Raw genomic sequence first — 27,227 nt, forward strand, 5'->3', positions numbered from 1 at the left:
TGCTTTTAATAGCCTGCGGGCTCGGCCATCTGATGAGAACGGAGTTGCTCAGCCAGCTCCCGAATACTTGCTCTGGAATCTCCTAATGCACGGTATTAATCTTCACTGTCAAGCCATTCAGGCCCTAAATACATCCACCCAGTATAAAATTATACTAAACAGAAAAAAAGAGGCCGTGATTGGCCGCATATTGAAAACAGACATTAGCCCCCGTCCCCACTCCCCACCCCCCAATTTCAGGGTCCCCACCAGGGCCTCTGCCCAGTTTAATGAACAATGGACAGCTCAGGGTGGAGGTCGGGCCGCAGTTGGTAGACATAAAAGTTCCGCGTCCTGTGCAGAGGGATGGAAAGGAGGGGAGGGGAGGGGACGGCAGCGTCCGAGGCGGGACCTGAGTGCGGGCAGAGGGCGGGCTTTGGGGCGCTTGGCCTGCAGGCTTATCCCCAGGAGTGGCCGGGGGCTCCGTGGGGGCTGTGCGGGGCTGGGCTCAGGGCTGTACCTGGGCAGCCCCCGAGGAGGAACCAGAGCAAGGCGGGAGAGGCAGACACCGTGCGCCCCGAGAGAGCTCGCACACTGGCCCCCAGCCAGCCCCCCTCGGCCCCAGGCTGGGACCCGCCCGCCTTCCTCTGCTCCCCAGCCATCACTCTTCCTCCTGGAGTTTGTTGTAAAAGTTAACCACGTGTGACATGCCGCTGAGTGGGGTGTGCTAGAAGTTTACGGCGGTGGGTAATCTGTTGTGATCCATTTAGTGCACGGGCTCCGCTCGCCCGCACAGCGGCGTCCAGGGCGCCGCACAGCAGGAGGGGCAGGCCCGGGGCACCTCCGGTCACACCTTGGACGTGCACCTGGCCCAGGGGTGCCTATCGTGAGGCCGTCCGGCGGCCTCCTGCCTTTGTCCTGGGGGTTGCCCCAAAACGCCGTCTTCAAGGATGTTCTCACTGGTCAGCCACTTACACTCCATGCAAGTGTTGAGGCGACCACAGGCCAAGGTCCTAATCCACGGTGACCTGGACCGCGTGGGCGGAACGCTCTAGTCGCAAAGCTGCTCACCCTCCCTCCTCAGTTCATCCTCGTGGCCTCCCGTGAGCTCTGCGGAGACGTAGATGACCAAAGCTCAGGCTGCTGGGGGTCTGGGGACGGCCAGACACGCAGAGAGCAGCTGAGCTGGTGGCCACTGAGGCCCGGCCTCCAGCCTCCAGGGTCCGCATCTTTCTGTGCTGCCCCGACCCACGGACCCCCTCCCCACACGTTGTCCCGGCTCCCAGCTGAGCCAGCAGCACCGCCCAGAGCAGCCGAGGGCAGCCCTGCAAGCCCAGTGGCCTTTCCAGAGGCAGTTGAGGCCTGGGCTGCTCAGCCCCCTGGCCTGGCCACCGGGTCCCAAGAGATGTGGAGCGCAGTGAATTCCAGGCTCTCAGGGGCTCTCCACGCTCACGGAGCCGGTTCCTAGTTGAGGTGCTTGTCTCCAGAGACTGTTCCGGTCGACACCGTAAAAGGCTAAGAATTAATCCAAAGTCAGGTGACCAGGTATTCCGAATTACAGGACACGGGAGGGTCTCTAAGGAAAAAGAAACTTTGCCTGTCACAGTGCTTGCTGGGACCAGGACCTCTGAGATCCTGACCCACCTGCCCGCAAGGACTGTTGAGGATAGAGAAGGCAAGAGGTCGCGTGTCTGATACCCAGACGGGCTGGGCAGCATGGGGACCCCTCGATGGCCAAGGCCACGCGTCCAAAGTGCGGGTGGGGCCCCGGGAGGCAAGCAACGCGTGTGCCAAGGCGAGAGGAAGGTCTGCACGGCCGGGTCTGGGCTGGCCAGAGCGGGCATCCCACAGCCTGGGGAAGCATGACCAGAGGGAGAAGGGCACGAGGGCCTCTGATGCCCAGCCCCGGACAGGCAGGCCAGAGGGGAGGTGGCTTTGCTGGGAGCATCACCAGGAGCAAAGGTTGCGCGCAGTGGGACCAGCTGGGGGGCCGGCTGTGGGGGATTGGAGCGAGGGCCTCAGAACACCCAAACCTGCCAGTGTGGGAGGGGCACGCAGAGCTCTGGGGTCAGCGGTCCTGAGGCGGGGAGGGGGGCTGAGGTTGGAGGGGGTGTGGGTGGGAGACCAGCAGGGGTGGGCCCAGAGCGACAGGGCTGAACCATGGGGGGAGACAGCACGCGGGCTCTCCTCTGAACCCACCACCTCGTTTCAGCCAGCTCTGCCCCTGGTCTCGCCCGCAGTCCTCCAATCATAAACAGAGCTCCACCGCCCCACACCTTCATTTCCATCCCTTCAGCTGGGTGGGAGCAGCTTGGTCTCATTTCCGTGCCCGGCAAACGAGGGCTCAACTGCCCCATCCAGCTGCGCCTCCCCGGGGTGTGCGTGAGGCCGCGAGTGCCCCAGGGTCTGGGTGCTGGAGCCCTGCCGGCGCCCGGAGCCCCAAGCTGCCCCCTCTGCACCCCACAGGCCACACAGAGACTCTGCTCCCGGTGGCTGGGATACACGAGGCCCGGGAGAGAGGGCGTCACGGCTCTTGCTGTTTCCTCGCAGGAAGTAGGTTCCAGAGGCTTCTCCGGCAGCAGCTCTTGCTTGAAGGGGTGGCTGGGAGGGACCCTGATTAGGGAGGATGCGGCCACGGTGATAAAATAAGGGTGGCATTCACTCTCCTGTGGACCCTCAGCGCCTCTTGGATCACGCAGAGGGGAGCCTGGAGCAGGAAGAGGCTAAGCCACTGGCCCCGTGGACAGAGCTGGACAGGGTGCCCGGGCCAACCTCCCAAACTCCAGGCCACGAGCCGTCTCTGGAAACCAGGGCGCCTGCGATCCCAGAGTCTCCCCTCCCCCACCACCCCGGCCATGAGATCAGAGAGTAACGTGGCCAGAGACACAGAGTACCAGCTCCTCCGGGCACCTCCCGACGAGAACAACTGGCCTGCCGGTGACAAAGTGACAGCTGCCACCTACCCCTTGAATCAAGTGCAATTTTCAGGGCCCAAGACCCCTCCACGCCCTTCTGGAAACAGGGTCGTATGCTCTTCCCATGGCTCCCATGGTGGCATTAGCAAAACTTCCCTAATCTTAAGCAAACAATCTCCTTGCCCACATCAGCCCTGAGCAGGCCCAGCGTGTCTGGTATTTGTGGAATTGTTCCAAAGCCCCCCAGCCCCTCTCCGCCGAGCCGTCATCTCTCAGCCAAGAAGCTGACGGCGAGGAGCCCCCGCCAGGGGAGCAGCTCTGGGCAGACGCGAGTGGCTGTGCACTTTAGCATGTGCGGCCGCCGTCTGATCAGCCGCGGGGAGGCCTGCGGTGGGGCTCAGCCCCAGCCCCTCCGAGGAGCCGGGAGGGGGAGGAGGGGTCTGAAGTCCTCAGTCTCCCGCAGGGCAACACTGCGGAGAGAAATCCAGAGGACGATGTCCCCTGCCCCTGCCCCTTGACCGCTTGCAGAGCGTTTAGAAACAGAAACAGCCGCAGCAGCGCCAGCCCTCCGAACACTGGCTATGTCCAGGTGCCATCTGTGCTCTTGGCTAAGGCTTAGATTAGCCCCCGAGGGAGGCACTGCCCTTATACCCATTTTACAGACGAGCTCGCCGATGGCAAGGAAAGTGGAGTCACGTGGGCAGATCGGGCAGCTGGAGGGGGTGGAGCCGGGAGCTCCGGGGGGCGCTGCCCCAACGGCCGGACAGAGTCGGCCACTCTCCCTGATGCCCAGGTTCGGAGGCAGAGTCCTGGAAGCTGGGCCACCCGCCGCGGAGAAAGTCCCCACGCTGCAGGGCTGCTCAGGGAACTGAGTAGGTGCCACGACCCTGGGCCCAGGAGGCTGGGATGCTGGGTCTCCAAACAGGTGGGGCGGCTCCACTTTCACCCCTCCAGACTTGGAGCAGACACGCCGGCCAGCGCCTGGCCCGGATACAGAGCCTGCGTCTTGGCTGCCGCTTGCCCACACGGACCCAGCGTGGGGACACCAGGGGACCCTCACCCCACCCAGCGAGATCCGCCACCATCCTTAGCTGGGCACTGGGCACAGAGGAGTGGCTTGTGCTCCAGAAACAGCCCGGGCCCCAGGAGGAAGGCCAGACACCTGGCGGGCAGATCCTGTGCCCAACCATCCCTGGGATCCCACTCAGCCCATGGCCCAGCAGAGAGGCGGCGTTCTCTCTCCGTCTGGGGCCTGCGCTTTCTGAATGGATAAGACACTTCCTTCCAAGGACACTCGGCACTGCACACACCGGATGGAGGGCCATCTCTTCCTAAGACACCAGCCCAGGCTGAGCTGGAGAAGCTTCCGCAGCCTTCTCCCCATCCTGGGCCCCAGGCATCAGCCATGGGCAACCTGATGCAGTCAGTGTGGCAGGACTGAGAAAAGCCACCAGGTGCCTGGGCGGATCCCCTCCACAGGGCTCACCTGCAGAGTTTTCTAGAGCCCCAGGCCCCGCCCAGACCGCCTTCTCCCTTCTCTGGATCCAGGAAGCAGTTTTCCCCACGGGCCCTGGACCGGTGCCCTTAGGAGAGGTGCAGGTGCCTTTCACGGGGGTATCTCACCCAGACCCATTCTGATGATTAAGCCGCTTCTCTGCCGACCCAGCCGCACGCTCCCGGAAGCCTGACAGCGATGGCAGAGAGGTGCTCCCGCCTCAGCGGCTGTGCCTCCCACCCGTGGGCCTCCACCGCGGGCCACTCCTCAGCGGCTGTGCCTCCCACCCGTGGGCCTCCACCGCGGGCCACTCCTCAGCGGCTGTGCCTCCCACCCGTGGGCCTCCACCGCGGGCCACTCCTCAGCAGCTGTGCCTCCCACCCGTGGGCCTCCAGCGCGGGCCACTCTGCCTTCCAGGGGACCATCGACAGTATCTGGAGGCATTTCTGCCTGTCACCGCTGGGAGCTGGTGCGTAGACCCCAGGCATGCTGCTCAACACCAGCAGGGCCCTGGATGCACCCCACCCCCAGCAGAGGGTGATGGGACCCCAGCGTCCACAGTGGTGAGGTGGAGAAACCTGCTGAGGCTGTGATCCTAACGGAACAAAACCGTTGACATGTATTAACGCTGCTGCAAAAAGGCGCGCGGTGGGTAAATCTCGCTGTGCTCTTCGGATGATGCTGGAATCCGCGTATACAGAAGCTGTTTCACTTGAAGGAAGAGGTGACAGTAGTACCCACGGTCCCCATGAGGACCCGCCCTCATGCACAAGTCTGTCCCCAGGGCCAGGACAGGGATGGGGCCCCTTGCCTGGGTCAGTGTGGACGACAGGAACACAGTGCAGCGGGCCACTTTCCACCTTGGAGGGCAGTTTGTCCCACGTCTCTGAACGAAGGTAAAAGTCACTGTAAAACTCCGGGTCCCGCCTCTCACAGGCTCAGCCTGGGCAGGGTGGCAGCCAGGGGCTCAAAGGCAGAAGACCTTGGCGGCCGTAGGAAATAGCCAGCTGCCGACCTCCAGATGCTTGGCTGTGGCCTCAGAGAGCTGCAGGCGTGAGGGCGGAGCCCTGGGAAGAGGCAGGGAGTGACCCCCCCTCTCGCCGCCCCCAACCTTTGCTGAAAGCCCTCGAACATCTTTAAAAGTGTGACAACAAGGGTAATGGTCTCCAAGGGGCTGCAGACCAGATGGGGTGCCCAGAAACAAACACCACCGCGCTTGTGCAAGTAGTTCCAAAGGTAATAGGACCCAACGAATGGACATGAGGTCTGATTTCCACCGTATTCCGAGACTCTGCACAGTCTCTGTGCGTGATGATTCGTGACAAGCGAGGAGGTGGGCTCACTCCCAGCTCAGACCATTTGGAGGGGAATGGACATCCCTCGGTGCTAGAATAGAGGATCGTGGAGACTTGAACAAGGGCCAGCGCCCCGTGAACTGTCAGTGCAAGAACGTTACCACAATCGCAGCGAACACTGGCATCAGGGTCGTCTTTCAGCTACGTATGCAGCCTCCGTTTGCCCACTGGAGTCTTTAATTATGCATACATTTTTTGAGCTCAGAATCATTTTCTAAGTTCAGAGAATCGGGGCCACAAGTCAAACCCTCGCGCAGCGGAGGCCGGTGTCCCGGGAAGGAGGACTCCTTTATCCCAGGGGTTAAAGTTCACGAACACGGCCACCCTAACCATGTGTATCTCAAGGCCATGAGGGTCTCCCCTCCGTCCCCTGAGGGTCTCAGGGCTGGAGGCAGGGTCCCCGGAAGAGGCACCAACAGCCAGCCTCCCGTGGCCCTGTCGGGGGGGCCGCCACCACCTCCCTGATGCAGGGCTGTCCGCGCCATCTGCAAGGAATCTCTCCTTGCAGTTACTCTGGGGCTCGAATTTCACCCCCGACTCCACCTGTCATCATGGTTTACCCTCACCAACTTTCACAGCTCTATCTCCCCGGGTCTTCCTTTAAAGGGTCTTTAGAAAATTGTTGGCAATCTTAACATTTTCCCCCCAGAGGAGAACAAAAAAGAAACCGTGTCCTCCGTGTAACCGAAGGGAACAGCGACAGCCAGAAGCCTGGAAACAAGCCCCCGTTCGAAGCACCACCCTTGCAAGAAGGTGTGTTTATTTAGAAGCTGGCATCGGACAGGGGCCTTGGATGTGGAATGTGGAAGGTCTCTCAGAAAACTGAGGCCGTGAGCGTGTGCTTTCGTAGGGGCCGTGACCACGTGCAGCCAGGCAGCCCCTGAGGACGCAGATGACTCAGTCGAGAAGGCTGCCAGCCCGCCGGGTGCAGCGGGGCCCCTGCGGTGGCTCCACGGCCAGCGAGAAGCAACAGGCGAATGTAGTTAACGCCATGCATTCCTGTTGGCAGGGCCACAGTCCCCTGTCCCTAATTGTCACATATTTGAATCAAACGCATCTTTCATCTCGTCGTCCAGGACACCACGTTGTAACGATGACCAGATGTGGGTGGACCGGGGACGTGAGTCCAGGGGGATGTTTCCACTGCTGCCCAAGCGTGGTGGATAGGACTTGCAGGCAAGGGTGGCCGGTCACCTCTGGAAGCAGCCGATCCTTCCAGACCCTGAGCTACTCTTTGTTCTGGGACCAGGTCGTCGTGCCCTGTGGCGGGCAGGCCCCTCTCCAGCGGGCACAGGTCCCCGACGGGAAGCGGAGGCCAAGAACGGCCGAGTGGGGGGCATTCACCTGGGTCGCGGTGACCCCCATTGCCCTGGCCTTTGGGGTCCTGGACTGAGAATCAGCCCCCGCAGAGGCGGGTCTGCCCTGAGCGTGGGCTCCAGGATGAGGGGCTGGAGAGGGCGCCCACAGCCATGCGCCCACTTTGACCTCTGGAGATTTGGCTGTCTGCACGAGACGCCGCTCGGGCATCCTCGCCGGGTTCTGTGGGAAGGGAAGGAGGAAGAGCTCAGTGGGGCCACGCTGCGTCCGACGGGGCCGCCAGGGCAGGGGCCGCGATGGGAGGAGAGACTGCCCCAGGGTGACAAGAGGAGACGGCCCCAGCGCCCCACACCTCCCAGTTCCCCTGTGGACCAAACTGCTCCGTTTTTCCAAAGTGGAACATCCCTGGAAATTCCCCCAAGCGGTGCTAGACATGCTGGCACTGTCCCCCTGCAGGGAGGAGGGAAAGGGCTGTGGACCGGGGCTTCTGGGCACTTTCCTTTTCTCCACCAGCCACTTCTGGACGATTGAGCCAAGACGCTGACAACAGTCAGGGCAGTGTCTGCAGGACCGTGTGCCGCTGAGCTGCGTGAAAAGCCTTTTTCAAGTGCGGACAGTTTAAAGAGAGCGTCCCTCGTCCCACATTTCAGCTCTGACCCGGTGGGTGGACAGGGCCACGGAAGCCCATTCAGAAGCCTCTGCCTTTGAAGCACAATCTGCTTCACGCCGCAGGGCCCCACCTCAGCCCACACGCCTCACCCGCACCCATCGCCCCAAGGGAGCGGGAGACCAGGGTGAGTGGACCGAGACGGGGTCTCTGGCTACCCAGAACTTCTCCCATGTTGTGGGCAGTTGGGAGCCCCTGCTTCAAGCACACAGAACAACCCCGCCCAGGTTGTGTGTCGCCCAGGAAAATCATTGTTTGGTTAAGGAAAGAAAAATGCTGAGAGAGAGAGATTGGTTCGTGGAGCATAGCCACACACTGGTCTATGGGGCGTCCAAATCTCACCGGGTGCCACCCTGACGTTCATCCGGGCAAAACACCTGCCAAACCCCAACTTCCTCGGAGGCGGGAACAAGGCGGGTGTGTCCTGGACTTTGAGAAATGGGCCCAAACGGTGGCCAGCGAGCCCCGGGACACCAATGGAAAGGTGAAGGAAGGTGCCCCCTCTGGACTCAGTCCCACCTCCGGGTGGACTTTTGTCCGAGGGTCTGGAGTGGCCTCACTTTGGCTCTGACGAGCTTGGCCGCCTTCTCCTAGCAAAGGCCTCAGTCCCTCTCTGGGCGTCTATAGTGCTGACCTCAATCTTGTCTGAAAATGCCGTGCCCCAGAGCAGATGTGGTGAGATAGGGCTCGCCTACCCTGTGCACGGGGCGCCCCGGGAGTCCTTCCCCTGAGAACCAGGAAGAGGACACAGGTGTGCATCAGTGCAAGTCGTGGGTCCTGCCGCAAGAGGGAAGGAATTCAGCAGGAGGCGTGGCTGTGCAGGTGGGCAGGGGCCTCCCTGGAGGAGAGGAGATGGGGGCTGGCAGGGAGGCAGGGACATAGGGCAGGGGCTGGACGGTCACCAGAAGACCAGCCCCCGGTCACTTACGGAAATCGGGCCACGAACACAGCCTCGCCTTGGGTTGCAAAGGGCGTCGAGAACATGATTTAAAGTATAGATAGATAGGTAGGTGGGTAGGTACGTGGTTAGATAGATATAAACATACAGAGATCTTTCTAAGGAACAGGACTGTGTGTCTTCAGAGCTCTCTGGACAGCAGGCCCTTGAAGATCCCAAAACTTGTAGCCACATTATTCAGGGACCAGTGAAGGGCCCCCTCGTGACTGCTCCGCCAAGGGAAGACAGGGACCCCTGAGCTTCGCAGGTCAGGCGCCAAAGGCAGGTGCCTCAGACCTCCCGCCCACCCCGAGGTGCGAGGCTGCACCGTCCGTGTTAGAGGGGCTGCCCAGCCCGTGGGCAATGGGCTCGTGTCCGATTAATTGCAGTTTGTCCACTCTTGTTCTCCTTTGACAACTAGTTTAACCACCTACGCGAAATGGACATGCCACATCGTCCTTAATTAAACATCCGAGGGGAGGCCTCATTTCTGGGGAATTCCTCCCACTGTGGAAGGAATCACTGGGTTGACAGCCCAGGAAATCTCAGAGCCGAGGAATCCAGGCGAGGCCGGGCAGCCGTGGCTTCAAAACCCGCCCCAGGCCTCACACGAGGCTGCTTTGCCCCTCGGTGAAGCAATTGGATTTTCCCAGGGGGCCTGAGTGTCATTCACAGACGTCTTCATTCCTGAGAGTGTGACCCACCCTGGATTTCATAAGAAGAAAATCCATAAGAAGCTCCCCTAGCCCCCCGCAAAAGGCCACCTTCCAACAAGCTCCCACGCCGCCCTGCACGTGGCAGGAAGTGATTGCAGACCCTGCTGCTCGGTCTCCCTGAGGAGACCTTCACGAAGCTCCATGTTGGGACCAAAATCCTGAGGAAGAGAAAGGACGAGAAGCAGGGAAGGAGGAGGGGGAGGGGGAGGAAGAGGAGGAGAAGGAGGGAAAAACCCCGCAACAAAACAAAACCCAGGTCCATGCCGTCCCCACCCCCAGTAAAAACCACTCCACGGAAAGCAGATGCTGCTGGTTAGGGACCAGAAGGACCCGAGTCAGCACCGTCCACTGGAATCAGCCCCGGAGGTCTTTGGAAATGTGAATGAATTCCTTTATCTTCTCCACGGGTTCGGGGCATGGCTTAGGCTGCACGTGGCCATGGGCATAGAAGCTCCCAGATGACGGTCTGAGTGATGCTCTCCTAGCCGTCCGCTCCCACCAGGCTGCTATATGGGTTCAGCTCTCCGAGAGCTTCAGGCGGGCTTCTGGAAGGGCACAGCGGTCAAACCCACCCTGTTCTCTCCGTGGCGTGGGAGTTCATAGGCTTTAGAAGATTTTCCTCCCGGTGTGAGGTCTGGGGTGGAGGCGGTTTAATGGCTCTTCGGGGGTTCCTGGTTTGTCATTAAGCGGACCCCAATAGCCCTGCAGAGCAGCTTTCGCAGAGCTCAGCTGGACCTTGTAACAGGAACACGGACGGGTCTGGCGATTTGAAGGACCCAGGTTAGCACAGTGGGTCAGAGCTGCCCATCTGTCAACCACACCCACCATCCAGCACTTTCTGGAGAGGTCCCGGCTCCTTTTCCATTTCAACCCAGACCTTAACGAAAATGTCTACATCCAAAATGTCACCGCCTGGGGCCACTGCTGCCCGCCCCTTCCCCCAGCAACAGCCTAGTAATGACCCTGTGCCCCTGCATGTGGCCCCCTGGTGCCAGGGCAAAATTAAACCCCGCTGATGGCAACATAGTTATTTGCTGCCCGGGCAATTATTCCCCCCCCTCCCCCAGCTGCCCAGGGGGACAGGTGGGCCTTATAGAAACCAGAGCCGGAGCACAGTTTTAATTATCATGGTCCAGCCGGGGGACCAGAAGCTGACAAGTGGGGCTGATCCCCCTGCCCCCAGAGCCCCGAGAAAGACACTTTTATTGCTTCTGAGGGAAGTGGAGTGCTTTAGGGCGGCCCGATCCTTCACCAGCACCGTTCTTGCCACACCTGTGCCACTGCCGTCTGACCCCGCAGGAGCACCCCCGGGGCAGGGCTGCGAGTGGACATAAAAGGGAGATAACAGGAAACATGCAGGGGTCCCCAGAATAAACCGGGTGCATCTCAGTGGGGGTGATGCGGTGGACGGGGCTGTGCGAGGAGGGGGTCCCCTGGAGGCAACCCTGAGTCACAGGAGGGAGGGTTCTCTGTGGTCTGTCTGGGAATGAGAGATTTGAGTTGCAAGGTCCCCCGGGCTCGGCAATGACTGAGGGCACGGGATGGCAGCTCCAGGGTGTGGGGTGCGGGCTCCGGTGAGGTTCCTGGGAGGGCAATGTAGCCCCTCCCACTGCGCGCTCAGCCCCCAAGCGCCTACTGTGTGCTGTCGAGGGTCCCAAGTGGAGCAGACACAGTCCCACCCCTGCGTGGGGGTCTGTGCCGGGGTCCAAGGGAGCGCAAACCAGAGCTGTTGCCCATCCCCCAGGGTCAGGGAGAGGAAGGGGGGCGGCTGTCCTCGGGAAGGAAGCAGGGGGCTTCTGGCAGATACGCGTGCCCCTCCTGTTTCTTCCTCCTCGGCCCAGGGGCAGGCTGCCCACTCCCCGAAGGCCCCCTCCCTCCGCCATCGGCCCTGAAGGAACTGTGCAGGAGGAGGGGCCTGGGGCTGGCGGCATCCCTGATGTTGGGCACAAAGAAGAAACACTGAGGCCCTGAGCCGGGCAGCCGGCAGCCCCAAATGTCAGCCCTGATGTCAGCCGCGGGCCAGAGGTGTCAGGGCCCGGTGCTGCCGCTGTGCTCGCAAGTCATAAATACCGCCTAAGTGGCTCCTGTCACCTCGCCGCAGCCTTGCTTCCATCTGCAGCAGCCAAAGGTGATTAATGAGAATTATCATTAACGCTAATCAGAGCCGTTTGGAGGAGGCTGGGGGGGAAGGAAGTGCCCTTTGTGGGGCTGCGGAGGCCGCTCTGAAGGGTGAGCGCACGCGTGGGGGTGCACACGTGCACTGTGCACACGCACACATGCTCACACGTGCACTCACGTGCACACGCATGCGCATGCACACATGCACCGTACACATGCAATAGAATGCACACATGTGCACACGTACACATGCACCGTACACACGCAATGGAAGGCACACACATGCACTGTGTACACGCACTCACATGCTCACACGTGCACTCACGTGCACACGCGTGCACACATACACATGCACTGCACACGTGCAATGGAATGCACATGCGCCGTACACACGCAGTCGAATGCACACACACACACAGGACCAGGCCCCGGGGCTGGCTAGTGGAAGGCGGTCTGGCAGATGGGGTGGAGCTGGTCAGTGTTAAGAACAGCCCTTGCCTGTCATGAAAGGTGGGCTCCAGTGAGGCCGGAGAGCCGACTGCCAGGAACACAGGCCTGGCACAGCACAGCTCGGCCTGGCTGAAACGAACTCTCCCTCCATCACCGGGCGTGCTCACGACTTAACATGCTTGGCAGCTGATCACAGACTAGACGGGCCTGGCCAAAACGGGAACAGATGCCGGAGGACGCAGGGCCGTGGCCATGCCTTGGCTCGGGGTGAGGTGCAGGGGGGACCCTCTGTGGGTTCCGTCTTCTCCATCCGTCGGCACACAGCCTGGACCCCTGTGCTCGGCCCACTCCCACCCCACCACACTGGGGCCGCCTTTTTCCCGCCTGTCTCCGAGGAAGTGGCCGAAGGGGCTGTGCAGCGGGCTTCCCTGCCCTCGGCATCCTCGCTCGGCGGGCAGAGTGGCTTAAAGATACAAAGTGTCCTTTTATTGGAAATATCAATTCAGAAAGGGGCTAGTAGTAAGCTGAGAATATTTGGATAAACTTGACAGCCCTTAGGACTAAAAAAGACCTTTTGTTCCCTCCAAGAAAAAGGCTGTCGCACCACCCCGGGCTCCCTGGAGCCGGTCCAGAAAAAACTGAGGTCGGAGCAGAAAAGTGATTAGGGCGTCTCGTGAAAGATCTTTACTCTAGGTCAAATGTTTATTATTATTTAGTTTATTTTTTTATTAGAATGTGCGGTTACCATCCTGTTGCATAATATCAGGCTGTAAGTGTGTCTTCGAACACCCAGTCGGGTCCAACCCAGCCTCCCGGGGCACAAAGGGAACTTTGTGGCAAGGGGGAGGGGAGTGAGGGGTGGCACCGGCATGTTTTATTTTGCTCTGCTTTGTTTTCGGATGTCGACCCGTTTAAGAAGGAGCAGGCATCTCTGGTGTTTGCCCTTCGATGAGCAGAGGGGTCCCTGCGGCTTGGGGATCTAGCTGTCGTGGGGAGGGGGTCGCCTCTCCTTTTCCAGTGGCAGGAGGTTGTGCGTGTGCATTGCACGGCGGGGCGTGATTTGGGCGGGTTTCCACCAGCAGAGAATGCGAGCTGTTGCCGGGAGGGTGGGGACACGGGAGAAGCTCCTTTTCGGCTGACCACCAGCCCGGCTCACCAACAGCCACGTGGCTTTTTGGGACACGCAGAGACCTGACGGGGCCGCCAGCCCAGCACCTCCCTGAGAGCTGCGCCCACATGTCCGTTGCCCAGAAACTCGCACGCAGCCCTGCGGCGCCCTGGTCTTGGGGCCATGTCTCCACGTACGGGCTCTCCAAAGAGACTGCTTACTCTCCGAGGTTCCCGTGAACGGACGGCCCTCCAGAAGCCGCGCGAGATGAAGATCAAACCTAATTTGATCCTCTTCCACCCAAACACACGAAAAGGAAAAAAGCTCGTCCTATTCAAGTCGCTGGAGGAGGAGGAGCTGACTTCAAGTGAGAGGGGCCTCAGCGAAGCGGGAGAGGCACACCCCCACCCCCAAAATGAAGCCGTTACTGTCTGCGAGGGAGCTGGTCGTGAAAACAGCCTAGCGTCTGAGCTCCATGTGAATCCAGAAATTTCGCCCCCAGCCTCTGCAGAAAACCCTCGCGTGGTGGATTTTCTCCCCAGCCGTCGTGCAGGGACCTGGTCCTGGTTGTGGGACTCAGAGCTGCCTCTGTGAGGGGTCACACCCGCGTGCCTTGGGGCCGCAGCAGCAGTGGACCCGGCAAAGCAACCAGTCACCCTGAGGCCGCATCTCCACGTGCCACCGCCTCCTGCCCTGCCCTCCCCAAGGTGCAGCTGGCAGAGGCCCGGACCTGGCAGGGTGTGCCTTTCCCAGAGATGGCGTCCAAGGGGTCACAGCCCAGGGCCCCAGGCAGGACCTGCCACCCAGCCCTGCCAGTGTCAGCCCCAGAGTCCTCAGTCACAAAGGCAATGCATAAGAAACGCATCTGATGCCCTCACAGCCCCCACAGGCTGTTATGCAGGGCAGCCGCTCTGGACTTCCCCAAGAGTCAGGCCCCTCTGTAAATATGAGTCTAAAGGAAATCACCATGATGCTATAGCATGGGGCCCACCCAGCTGGAGATTCATTTTCAAATACACCTTGGTCCTTGTACTGTACCAGCGAGATGCCAAATTCCAAAGGCCTGTACTCCAACTTTATATGTCAGCTATTGACTGTGCCTCTAAGGTGGTCCTCAAGATTTTAAGGAGGTAGTGTCTTCAGAGAGAATTTCCACCATAGAATATATACATAAATGTAAAATATTGACAAAAGTGGAAGTAGCCACGCATTTTAAAGTAATTACATTTACGAACTTATTTTTCGTAATTCATAGTTGATATGACAAAGAATTAGTGGAGTAGGAAGTGAGTGTACTTATTTTAAATGTTTTGATTCTGTTATATTTTTCATTACTTTTTTAAAAATTAAATTAGGCATTAAATAGGAAAAAAAAAACACCCTTGTCTTCAAAAAAAAAAAAAAAAAAGCACTTGGGAAAGAATCAAAGTGATTATTTTTCCTTGAAAGATAATTTTAAAATAGTCATCATTTGGAGAGGAAGACTAAACAAAAAGAATTTAAAATAAAAGTAAAGGAATGTATGTTTAGAGAGTGAGAGGTGAAGGAAAAGGGGGTTGAGGGACATTTTCCATCTGACATCCCTAAGGGCTGAATCTCCTCACAGAGGCAGGGAACCTTCTAGAAAAGAGCCCAGGCCCTGACAGAGGGGAAGAGCCGTGTGCCACTTAGGGAAACCACCAGCTCGGTGAGCATTCTTAACCTCCCAGGGATCGCTGAGGACCGCCTGCCTGCCCAGAGCGGCCCCAAACCTTGCCGTGTGGGGCTGGAGGCCAGTCACCATGTGGGGCAGCTCTGGCAAAGAGTCTCCAGGACATAGTTCCCAGCTCAGAAGTCACACCAAAGACCAGGTCTGCAGCACGTCCATCTGGCGGAAGTCTGGGGGGTCTCGGCCCCTGGAGACTCTGTGATCAAGCTCTGGGTGCCCGCGGCTGGCTAGGAAGGCTTCAGAGGAAACCCTTCTGTACCCACAGCTGTTCTGACCGTCTGTGCGGGAGCCAGAGATCCAGGAAGCCAAGATGCAAAGGAGACCACCAACCACCCCTCCCCCAGAGACAGAGGCCCCAGCCGCCTCCACCCTGGGGAAGAAGGGAACCGTCTCTGCACGCAAAGCAGCCCCTCATCTTGAGAGAGCTCCAATCCGGTCACCTGGGAGGTGTCCCGACTCAGGACAGCAGCCGGGCGAGCCACTCTGCTTTAATTAAGCAAAGCGGGGTGTTCCCTTTTCCCATGGGTTTTATTCACGTTCTGACAACATCAATAGAAACAGATCTGCCAGAATAAGTCATATGCAGCTCGCTCAAAGGAGGAAAGAAAATGTGTCCTCCCATCCTCTGCCTTCTTCCAAAGAGAAAAATACAATAGCAGAATCCACAAAGAAAGCTCCCGATTAAAATGTTCCAAGGCTCTTAAACACCCCCATTTAAATTCTGGGTAATCGGCTGCATTGTGCTGCCCCTGAAGAGGCTGTGGGGTTGGTGGGTGCCGTTCAGAACCATTTGTGTCATATAAATGCTGGTGATTAGATTTTTAATAAACCGTTTCAATTCTATTTCCTGGGCTTGAATAGATGTTTGCACTTGACTGGTGTGGACTTGAAAGGGGTCCAGGTAATATCATTGTGGGGGACATACTCTTAATTCCTTTAATATATTTCGTCAAAGGTGACTGGCTGTAGGAACTGGCTGGAACGCGGGGAGAGAAGGAGAGCGATTGAATTTAATTGGTTCCATTTGTCATTCAAGACTGACTTTGCCTCACCTCTGCCTATGAATCATTTCCAAACTTGCTGGTCTGACCCAACATGCCCACAGCTTGGGAAGGAAGCCGGCTTTGGGTTCCCAGGACAACATCTCAGGCTGAGCTTACATCCAAGGGCAGGCCTGGCGTGAGGCTCAAGGTCCATCAGTGAGCAACTCGATGACCTCTGGCCAGGATGACAGCTCCCGAGAATGGAGGAATCCAGAAGGAGACCACGGGATCCAGAAAAATGGCATCACAACCCCAGACTCTTAACACTCCACGTCCAATGTGCTGGGAGGGTTGAGGGCAAGAGAAAGGATGAGCCCACTGGGTTACAGTTCCAGGACCCCGGGACCCCTCCCCACTCAGCCACTAGATGACGGCTGAATCCTAGGAAGCGGAGCGATTACGACCAACTGCTCAGGGGGAAACACGCCTCCTCTCTCTGTAAAGCCAAAACCAAGGCCCAGGCCCCGGCCAGCACTCTCACATGTGGCACCTGGGCGCTGGGGGAGGAAACCAGAGCTGCCCTCTAGCCAGGCATTCAGACGCTGTCCGCACCAGGAGCTCTTCCCGTGGCCATTTTTGTCCATCACAGAGCAATGAGCAATGCTCGTGATGGGGCTTAGATTCGTCCCACTGAGATTGGAGCTATTTGCGGGAGCTGATTTCAAAACGTGAGGCCTGATACAGAGGCGATGAGTCATGGAGCTTCTCCAGACTGACATGTCCCCCAGAGAAGGAAGAAGGATGGGCCCAGAGGGACTGAGTCAGCGGCAGGGGAGGCACTAAATATAACCCTGCTGGATGCGTCCTGGCCACCGCCAGACCTTCTACGAGCACCTACTGTGTGCCAGATCCCACGGGGTGCTGAGATGTACTAGCCAGCCTGGCCTCTGCCCTGGAAAGAGGATGTTGCCACGATGACTTCGGGGAGAATTACACTGCAGCACTGTGCACGGGAGAGAAACACTGTAACACTGGATCCAGGAAAAATTGCAGCTCTGATTTCCAGAGAGGGAGAGCAACTAAAAGGAGGGTTTGTATGTCCTTCAGCAGAATCCACGGAAGAATGAGAAGGAAAAGGGTCCAGAATGCGACAAGGGGATGTGAGGAAAGAAACACCCTTGGGCAAAGGCCTATAGAATATTGGGGGAAGTTCTCCGTTGTCTTGAGGCACCTACTCATTATTTGTCGCCCAAACATTTATTGAGCACCCACTGTAGCCTGGCCATGGGAATCGGCCAGATGAAAGCTTCGAAGCCCTCATCATGCAGGGGAAGAGAAAGAAATTATGTGGACAGGACGGCCACGGTCTACCATCATCCTTACTGTGATGGGGCAGGGGCAGTGAGAGCCCCTCAGAGGGTCCCACCCCAATGTGTGGGATCAGGGCAGTCCTCTTGGGAGAGGTGTCCCTGTGTTCTGCCACCTTTACAACTCTTGGTACAATGTATCCTTATATCTCACCATGGGAGTTGGAGAAAGCCAGAAGTGTCTGGGCATGTTGGGGGAATTCTGTGCCTCATCCATCTATCCATCCATCCAGCCAACCATCCATTCATTCATCCACTCATCCATCAACCCATCCTTTCATCCAGCCATCCATTCATCCATCCACCCATCCATTCATCCATCCATCCATCTATCCATCCAATCATCCAACCATCCATCCATCCTACCATCCACTCATCCATCCATCCATCCATCCATCCACCCATCCATCTATCCATCCACCCATCCATCCATCCATCCACCCATCCATCCATCCATCCACCCATCCATCTATCCATCCATCCATCCATCCATCCACCCATCCATCTATCCATCCATCCATCCATCCATCCATCCATCCATCCATCCATCCATCCACCCATCCATCTATCCATCCACCCATCCATCCATCTATCCATCCACTTATCCATCCATCCAGCCATCCACTCATCCATCCACCATCCATCCTTCCATGGACTTGTTCAGTGAGCCCTGTGTGAACCCTTGTCCTTGGTGAGGCTCTAGGGAAGCTTCAGTTGCTCTTGGCCACCATCCTCAGGAAGAACAGTGAGAAGGGGAGGACCGGCCAGGATACGTGGTCCCCACAGGTCATAAAAGGGGCAAGCCAGTGCACAGTGTCCAGCTGATCTGCTCCTTTCCAGCTGTGCAACATTAGCCCAGTTACTTCACTCCTCTGTGCTCAGTTTCCTCATCTACAAATGTGGCTACAACAGAGGCTCCCCGTCAGGGAGGGGAGCATCTAGGGACCCGGTAATGAGACTCAGCAGCGGCCAGCAGCGAGGGCAACGTCAGCGGCCTGTAGTTGCCTCCTCCTGACCAAGGGTGGGGTGGAAAGAGCCCCGGGGCAGGCTCTGCACACCACTGCCCTCCAGAGAACAAGAGGATGTCTAAGAGGAAGGCAGGGGGAAGACAGAGGCTTCCTCCGCCCAAATGTGTCTGCTTCTCTGAGGGCTGCGTCTGGACGTCACTCCTAGTGCAGCCTGTGTTGGCTGTTGTCCACGGTGACGGGGTCGTCTGAGAGGGTCTGTGGGTAACAAGGCCCTGGGCTGAGGTCGTGGGCTGGAGGGAGCAGAATCCCAGCCAAGGGGCAGAGAGGCGGGTGAGGAGGCCCAGGGCATCCTTGGTGGGCTCCTCAGCCTGGCGTTTGGCTCCCACGCTTGGGGCTTCTGTCCGGGAAAGAGAGGTGCAGGCAGCCCCCTACCCCCGGCCTCAGGGAGCATGCTTGCTCTTTTTGGAAACTCCCACCCCTCAATTTACAGCAGCCAAGCCATTGTGGGAATTCCTCCTGCACCTGCTAGGGGGCGGGGCGGGGGGGTGCCCCGTCACAAGCTCTGCAGTTTGTCACCATCAATGTGGCCAGAAAAAGGTTATGAATGTGACACCTCCCGGGGGCCTCGCATTAACTCAATGACAGAGAAACCGCTTCCTGTGGGCAGCCCCTGGGCTCCCGCCTCGGCCCTCGCAAGGGTGCTGCCACAAACCTTTGGTTTGGGGTGTTTGGGCTTTTTTTTTCCCCAATCTTTTTTATGATCAAGAAACAAACACAAGTGTGTCACTTCAGAATGTCACAGCTGAGTCTGCGTTTATGTGCAGACTTTAGGCTCAGAGACTTCTGCTCCGGACCCAAATTCAAATCAGATCAGGGTTTGAAAATGTGTTTGGGTTGTTAGCGATTTAACCATGGCAGCCCAGGGAGCGGGGCAGGCCTGCAGCCTGCAGTGAGGCCAGGAACTTGCTAGCTGGGGGGGACTTTACAAGCCGGGCCAGGATTTGGGGAGGCTTCTCTGTACCAATAGCCTTTACCTGTCCAGACCATCCCGGGAGTTGGCACGTGGATGGCTTCTCACGATTCTGCCCTTCCCTGAATATCAAACTCTCTGGTCAGCCCCCAGGCCCAGCCGTTGCTGGCTGGACCAGATGTGGACATTTTCACCCCGCAAGAAGCAGAACCCCTTTGAGGCTGGAGCTGGGCAAGGCTGGGCCATCTGTGCTGGTGTTTGCTGGGAGACCCTGCTGTATGGTTGCACGAGGGCCTCCATAAGACACTCGTGGGTCCCCCACTGCAGTGCCAGGGCAGGGGGACAGAGAGGGGCAGGGTGTGCACCTGTATTACTTGGGGACGGAAACTTCTGCAAGAACCCATCCGGCAGGGAGCTGCCCTGGCGACACCAGCCATCTCCTCAAGGTTAAGTAAAAGGGGGGCCAGGGATCTGGGACCAGGTCTGGGGTCCGCAGTTGTTTGCCCTCCTTGGCAGGTCCAGGCTCAGCCTGAAATTCTTGCTTTGACCCTGGTGTCCACACAGCAACTGAAATCCCATCTCAGAGCTTGTGAGAAATGCCCCAAAAAGGCCACAGAAGTCTCGTACCACCATCTGCTACCAGCATTATGCTGAAGACGGAGCCTCCGGGCAAAAGTGCCCTCTGGGGGTGGCCGAAGCTGCCCACCACCCCACTGAGAGAGGGGTCAGGGACTTCCGCCCAGCAGCCCCTGGCTCAGCCGCTGGCTTGGGTCTGCGAGGAGGGCCCCCTCCTGCTGGGGGCTGAGGCCGGGCCCAGGCTCTCGGCAGGGACCAGGGGCTTTCTCTCTGGGGACACCCCAAGAACCTCCGGACTATGATGCCAGAGCCCCACACACCAGTGGGCAGAGGGATTCTTTTTTTTAAATTAATTTTTATTGGAGTATACTTGATTTACAATGTTGTGTTAGTTTCTGCTGTACAGCAAAGTGAGTCAGTTATACATATACACGTATCCACTCTTTTTTAGATTCTATTCCCATGCAGGTTATTACAGAGGATTGAGTAGAGTTCCCTGTGCTATACAATAGGTCCTTATTAGTTATCTATTTTATATATAGTCATGTGTATATGTCAATCCCAATTTCCCAATTTATCCCTCCCCCCGCCTTTCCCCCCCTGGTAACCGTAAGTTTGCTTTCTACATCTGTGACTCTATTTCTGTTTTGTAAATAGGTTCATTTGTACCATTTTTTCAGATTCCACATGGAAGCGATATCATACGATATTTGTCTTTCTCTGTCTGACTTACTTCACTCAGTATGACAATCTCTAGGTCCATCCGTGTCGCTGCAAATGGCATTATTTCATTCCTCTTTATGGCCGAGTAGTATTCCATTGTGCATACGTGCCACATCTTCTTTATCCATTCCTCCGTCGACGGGCACTCAGGTTGCTTCCACATCCTGGGTATTGTAAGCAGTGCTGCTTTGAACATTGAGGGCAGAGGAATTCTTGAAGGAGGAGGCACGGGATGGAGCCTGTTTGCTGGCGGCCTTCTCCTACTCACCGCCAGGGCTGGTTTGTCTCTCGGGGGCCCCGGGCAGCCCACGGGAGATTCCCGACTGGCCAGGAGTCTGGGCTTCTTACCCACCCAGCAGACCCAGGAAGAGGCCCTTGCTTCTGGCCAGCACCGTCTTCATCCTGTAGTGGGCACAGCCCACCCCCAACCTGGCACATTTCTGAAGAGCAGATGGGCAGGTGCAGACAGCCGGGGAAGCAGCAGATGCCCACAGCCGTCCGTGGCCACAAATATGTCCCTGCGGCACACGTGCCCTTGAACCCGGCAGAGCTGTGGGAGTGGGGCTCTGTTCGGGATGTCTTCAAGGAGCTACCAGGAACAAAGCAAGTGTTCCTTACAGCGTGCTCTCCCTGCAAGGAGCCACAGGCCTCCACGCAGCTGGAAAGCAGGAAAGAGGCTTTCTAGTTCCAAAGGGGAAACTGAGGCTGGAGCCCAGAAAATCCCCACGTTGTCAGATTCGGAATTCGTAATGTCAGGGCTGGAAGGGCACCTATGGTCAGAGGTCCGGTCTCCCTTTGGAGCACCCTGGAGGGATGGCCCTTGAATCCCCACAGTGACGGGGCGCTCATCCCTTTGCAAGGCTTCTCACCCACCCCACAGGCTGCCTATAGGGACGTCTCAGCTGCTGGTCCTGAGGTTTCAGCAGACCCCTCTGGTTGCCGATCACCCTGAGGGGTTTCTGTGTCTGAGCAAGTTTCTCATTCATTTATTTCCCTGCAGACTTAAGGGCACTAGTTTCAATCACCAATTTGCCTGTTTATTTCTGATGGGTCAGGGCTATGGCCCACGGCCTATGAGACAGCCTGCAAACGTGCCGTGATGGACAGGACAGGCTGGGAGGAAGCCGAGCCCCCAAACACCTGACTCGGGCCAGGAGCAGGGCTGTGCTCAGGCCACACCAAGGGCCAGGGACCCTCGGAACAGCCCACATAGCCCCGTGTTCACCAAAGCCTCTCTTCTTGTCCCCTGGGTGCTGTTGGCGAGATCAGGCATGTTAAGTCCTGCTCCAGCCCAGGCGATGCACGGAGCAGACCAAACCTCTCCGCTCTGCCGCCGTCTCACCCTCTGGTTTTCTGCGAACTGCACAGACGCTGCTGGGAGAGTTGGCCCCTCATGTGCAGCCCCTGGCCTGAGGAGGAAAAGAAGAAAAAGGGAGAAGTGACATCAGAATCTGATGGAAGGGGAGATGGGGCCGAAGAAGGAGGTGGGGAGGGAAGAGGAAGGTCCAGCGGCAGTGAGCTCTGCTTCCTGGGCTCCAGGCTGGGCCCCCAGGGAACGTAGCAGCATAGAATATCTGGGTGTTTTGTGGGAGATGGTCTGTGAACCCCAGGGAGCGCCGGGGCACCTGGGTGGCAGGATTTTGAGGGGAGAGGGTTTGAGAACCCCGGGGGTGTTTATATAGCACTTGGGTGTGTAAGTGATTTCTGGTCTGACCTTTGAAGGCATCTGTGGCCCCCGAACACATAGAGTGTGGTTTCTGGGGTCTGGCTCTAAGCTGAGAGATTCTGCCCATCGCTAACATGAGCGGATTCCCCCAGGCAGGGGCGTGGGGCCATGGCCTTGCTGCACCATCAGCAAGCCTGTCGGGCACCCAGCTTCCTCTGCAGAATCCCCATCCTGGGCTGTGCTCTCGGGTCCCTGAGACGGAGGGACCCCGGCCCTTATCCCGCCACAATGTCCTGGAACTGTCCCACGGAGATCACGGTCAGCAAGGGTGTCCTAGGAACCCCACGCGGCTCCTTTGGGCACAAGCCCCGTGGACACTGGCTCTCTCTACCCACCCCCCGCCGTGAGCTTCGGAGACAGACTGGCCTCCATCTTGGAGGAACAGCTTCCATGAGTTCCTCCTTGAAGCAGTCCCTTCCCTCCCCGTCCCCCTCCCTCCCCCTCCCTCCCTCCCTATCCCCCCTCCCTCCCTCCCTCCCTCCTCCCTCCCCCACCCCCGACCTTCCTCTCAGCCTGAGCAGGTGGGGCCCCATGACCCTCCTGCCAGGACTCCTGTCTGCTGGGCAGCCGTGCGACCCCTTCCCACCGGCCACATTTCTCCTTGGTGCTTGCTCATGTCACCACCGAGCCCCATAATGAGAGTGAGGACAGAGGATTTACGAGCTCATCCAGGCTCCGCATCTGCACCCAGCAGAGGTGTTTCCAGAAAGCCTCTCCCCCACCTCCTTCCATCACAAGAATGGACTTTCTGTTTCAGCTACTCGTGGACGCCATAAATCTTGGTGTGCGTGTGTGTGTGTGTGTGTGTGTGTGTCTGTGTTACGCACGTGCGGGTGCATGTGGGTAGGACAGCCCCACACAGCTTGGTGGCTGAGCCCGTGGCTCTGGATCAGCTTAAAGAAGGGGTCAGGGCGAGAAGGATGAGACCTGCCCCGCGGGTCCTCCCCGAGCTGGAAGCGGACGCCGGGCCCAGGCCTCCATGGAGCCGAGCTGCAGAGGCAGGACGCGGGGCCGAGGGACCGGACTCCCAGGCCCGTTCCTTCCCGCCTGCTTGGAACCCATCAGGCAGCTGACGACAGAGGCGTTGGCATTCCCGCCAGCACGCACACCCCGATGGCCAGAGGCTGGCCATGCCCGTTAAACGTGAGAGAGGAGCCCAGCAGTGAGCCCACAAATTCGAGGTGCAGGAAACCCCAAATGATGTGCAAAAAAAAATTGTCAAGGTGAAGAGAGTTTTTCCATGCCTTTGCTTCATAACTCGGCCTTTCTGGTGGGGGTGATTTATGAGCTGGGGAAGCTGGTGGGGGGACGAGCGGTGCAGAGGCCTGGAAGGCCAAGTAGGGGAGAGCGGGCAGGAGGGCAGCTTCCTTTGGAGGTTCCGGGACCCCCAAGGCTCAGCCCCAAACTGCCCAGAGCCAGGCTTTGGATGCGATCAGGCAGAGGGGCCAGACCTCAGATCTGCAGAGAGACCCAGCCCCAAGGCCATGGCAGCCTCCAGGCCACTGCCTGCTAACATTGCCCTAGGAGATTGGTTAGGCGGCAACCGGTCCACCTCCTTCCTTCCGTCACACCCTCCCTGGTTCATGCCTTGTGCAGGAGCGGAACCGAGCTCGCAGCCTGGGGCAGGGGCTCTGCAGTCACCCTCTCCTGCTCCATCCACTTCTACCTGTATTGGCCTCCTGGGGCGCGGCTCTGAGCACAGACCAAACCAGGCCTCAGGCCCTGCTGAGCTGGGCAGAGAGTGACATGACCCGTCCTTATGGGCCCTGGAAAGTCTCATTCCGAGAGAGGCGGGAGGGGGGACCTGTGACGGCCCCGGCCTGCTTTCTGGATCCCAGGGCGTGCCGAGTCCTATGGGCACGGAGACCCTCTCTCTGGTCCTCGATCCAGCTCAGGCAGCGTGTGGGGGGCCTGGGCTGGGCCCGGCCCTGCTCCTGGAGCCTCCATCTAGTGTCCTGGAGCCTCCATCTAGTGTCCTGAAAATGCGCAATAACAGCCCCTGCCTGGGAGGTCCGCAGTGACGAAGAAGGGGCAGTGCTGGTACCAAGAGAGACCTGAGCCCACACGGCTCATGGTGTGAGCACCCCAGAGGCCCCAGCTTGGCCACGGCGGAGACCCTGGAGAGAAGGCCCGAGACAGAAGGAAAGGAGGCCAGAGAGAGACAAACGTCGCTGCCCATTTCTCCCCTTCTGGAATCAGAAACGGCACGGCCCATGCACGCCGCAAACAAGAAGCCAAGCCTACAGCACCTGTCCACCGGGCCCGAGGCCCAGGCCCAGGGCCACTCCTGGTCTGATCTGAAGCAGAAAAGCAGCAGCTTCCAGACCAGGCTCCTGCCTGCGCCCCTGCCCCTGCCCCCTGCCCCGGCTCCGTCATCCAGGTATGCCCAGGTGTGCCCTACAGGGCTGGACTCTCCACACAAAGATGGGAGAGAGACGTGGTCCTGGCATCGGGCTGAGGCCCCCACTGCCCAACCTGGCCCCGCATCGCTGGTTCAGGGCCCCAGGACCAGGGCTTCTTGTGCTTTCCCTGGTGGAAAGGTCAGCCGTTCCCTGCTACCTCTCAGAGGGAGTTTTAGTCTCTTTGGGTGGAAGGCATTACCCAAGGCCTCCTCTGTCATCCCAGAGAGCCAACCAGGGTGCCCACGAGGGAGAAGGGGCCCCCGGACCTTTAGGGACCTTCAGGAAGTAACTGCCACCCTTGTGATGGTCCAGATGGTCGGGGCTGGGGGACCAGGTCCTCCGGGTTGAGGAGGAGGGACGTTTCCCGGAAGGGGCTGCTCACCGGAGAGGAAAGACATCCCCTGAAGCTGGGCAGGGGGGCCCTGGAGGATTTTTTGCCTCTGAACTCTGGGCCCTGCACCCCGAGAAGGACGGACACAGGCTGGAGGCCCCAGAGCAGCGTCCGTGCAGGTTAGCCATCGGCCGTGTCCACGTTCAGACGCACTTGAGAGGCCTGGAGCTGTCTGCCGAATGAGGGCCGTGTCCAAATACCTGCAGGGCCATCACGTGGAGGAGAGAGAGGCCTGTTCCCAGAGGGCCGAGAGGGGACGTTCAGGAGGGAGGGCCGGGCCATGCAGAAGTTACTCTCCGCGAGGCAGTGCTGCCATGGGGGGGCTGTGCATGTGCCCGCAGGTGTGCCGGCAGAAGTGTGGATTTGCTCCTAGGTCAGGCAGGGCTCGGGTGTGGGGCTGGGGGATGAGCCTGGGGTCTTCCAGCCGCCCTGCAGTGTCGCAGAATCTACCGGAACTGAGGCAACGGGCCGTGCCTGCATCCGGCCTCCCAGGCTTTTCTGTCCCAACCCCACACGTCCTTTGAGAACCGCAGGGTCAAGCGCACTCTCTGGGGGGATGGCAGACGCGGGGGCTCCCCCTGCGCTGGTTGTCACGGCTCACAGCATCACTGACAGTCTCTGCTAGTCCAGACTGGACCATGGGTGGGGGGAGGAGACCGAGAGACACAGGCAAAGAGACAGAGACAGAGAGACTGCCAGCCGCCCGCCGACACCCACCTGTGAAGATGCTGGGTGGGAGGCCCAGGGTTGGGGGGGTGGAGGGGTCCCTGAGTCTTGGCCAGCCAGCCCCTCTTCCTCCCTGTGATGGAGCCAGGCGGCCGGGTGCCTCGCCGAGTGACGGTGCCACTACCCACAGCTTTTCTTGGTGGCTCTTTCTTGCGGGTTTCCTGCACTGGGGGTGGGAGGTAAGAGGAGGGGCCCGTGAGAGGCGTTAGCGTCAGGAGAGGGGCCTCTCCCGTGTGGCCTGCCCCCAACAAGCCCACAGTGGCCTCCCGATGGGGCCCAGAGCGGCCGTGTCCCTTCACCCCCGGCAGCCAAGGACCAGAGGCTGGGCCGGGCAGCCTCCCTGTGGCCACACTGTCCCAGGCGCTCTTTCAGAATTAGGGCCATTTGGCTGAAGTCCCCAGAACGGAGAATCATCACAAGGGAGGCCTCTGGGCTCACAGCCCCTTCCAGGTCAGCTCAGCAGCCACTCAGAGCCTCGGCATGGCAGGAGGGGCTGCCGTGGGCTCCGGGGGTCTGCGGGGCTTGGATGCGCAGGAGGACTAGAGGTGGGTTCTAGGCCCTCCCACAGCAAGGCGGCCGCTTCCCGAAACCTCGCTGACTCCCGGGCCAGGCGGGACCCTGGGCCATTTAGAAAGTGTCCATGGACGTGTGGGAGGCACCGGAGCTGTTTACAAAGCATCCTGGTTCTCTGGCCAGAAGTGGGCTCCTCCAGCCCTCAGGGGCAGCCTGCCTCCCGTCTCGGGTCCTTACCTGTTCATCAGGCGGCACTGGGGAGACCCCCCAGGGGAACAGGGGCCGTGCACCTGGGGTCGGCCTCCTCTGTTTGTGCTAAGACAGGTCACTACCCCCTGCCCTGACTTCACTGAGTCTTTCTGACACCCTGTTCCCATCACCCCTACCCACCTAGATACCCCTGCCCACCTGGACACCCCTGCCCACCTAGATACCCCTGCCCACCTGGACACCCCTGCCCACCTAGATACCCCTGCCCACCTGGATACCCCTGCCCACCTGGACACCCCTGCCCACCTGGACACCCCTGCCCACCTGGACACTCCTGCCCACCTGGACACCTACTTCCAGTCCTCAATGTGGTGGTGGCCTCAGCCCCTCCCCCCTCCCCCCCAGCCCCTCCCTCCTTCCCTCCCAGCCTCCCAGCTCAGCTGCCCAGGAGCTTGCCCACGATGCCACTGGCCTCCACGGCTCTGGATCCGGGCCCCTGAGCGGGCACTGATCAAAGCAGGTGGGAGGGACTCTGCCGCAGCGTCCACCTCGGCAGGGACAGCAGTCAGGTCGGTCTTCTGGGAAATGACCTGCTCAGAGGTGCGCACACCGGAGACGCTCCCGGCCTCTGCCTGCCAGGAGGGCGTTCAGAAAACAAGAGCGGCAGCAAAGGACCTGATGCCAGTCGGGCCCGTGGGGCCTCTGCCGGCTGGGCGTCTGCAAACACCCAGTGTCAGATGGAAACTTCCACTTTTAAGAAAACCAAATGATTTTCCTTCTTGCAGGGCGACGTGCACGCTGCTGTGAGCGTGCACGCTGGCACACGCGCATGCACAGGCGCACACGCGTCGAGATTCGCACGCAGCCACACCCCGACCACAACTTCACCTTCGAGACCGCTCACCCC

The 27,227-nt window shown here is 59.1% G+C and overlaps 1 protein-coding gene across 1 annotated transcript in view; it reads left to right on the top strand.

The window, feature by feature from the left end:
• Positions 1 to 27,227, top strand: part of PRDM16 (PR/SET domain 16) — a 321,752-nt gene that overhangs the window by 248,016 nt on the left and 46,509 nt on the right. The window lies entirely within an intron of this gene.

This window comes from Eschrichtius robustus, chromosome 3, assembly GCF_028021215.1.
Source record: "Eschrichtius robustus isolate mEscRob2 chromosome 3, mEscRob2.pri, whole genome shotgun sequence".
NCBI classification, from domain to species: Eukaryota; Metazoa; Chordata; class Mammalia; order Artiodactyla; family Eschrichtiidae; genus Eschrichtius; species Eschrichtius robustus.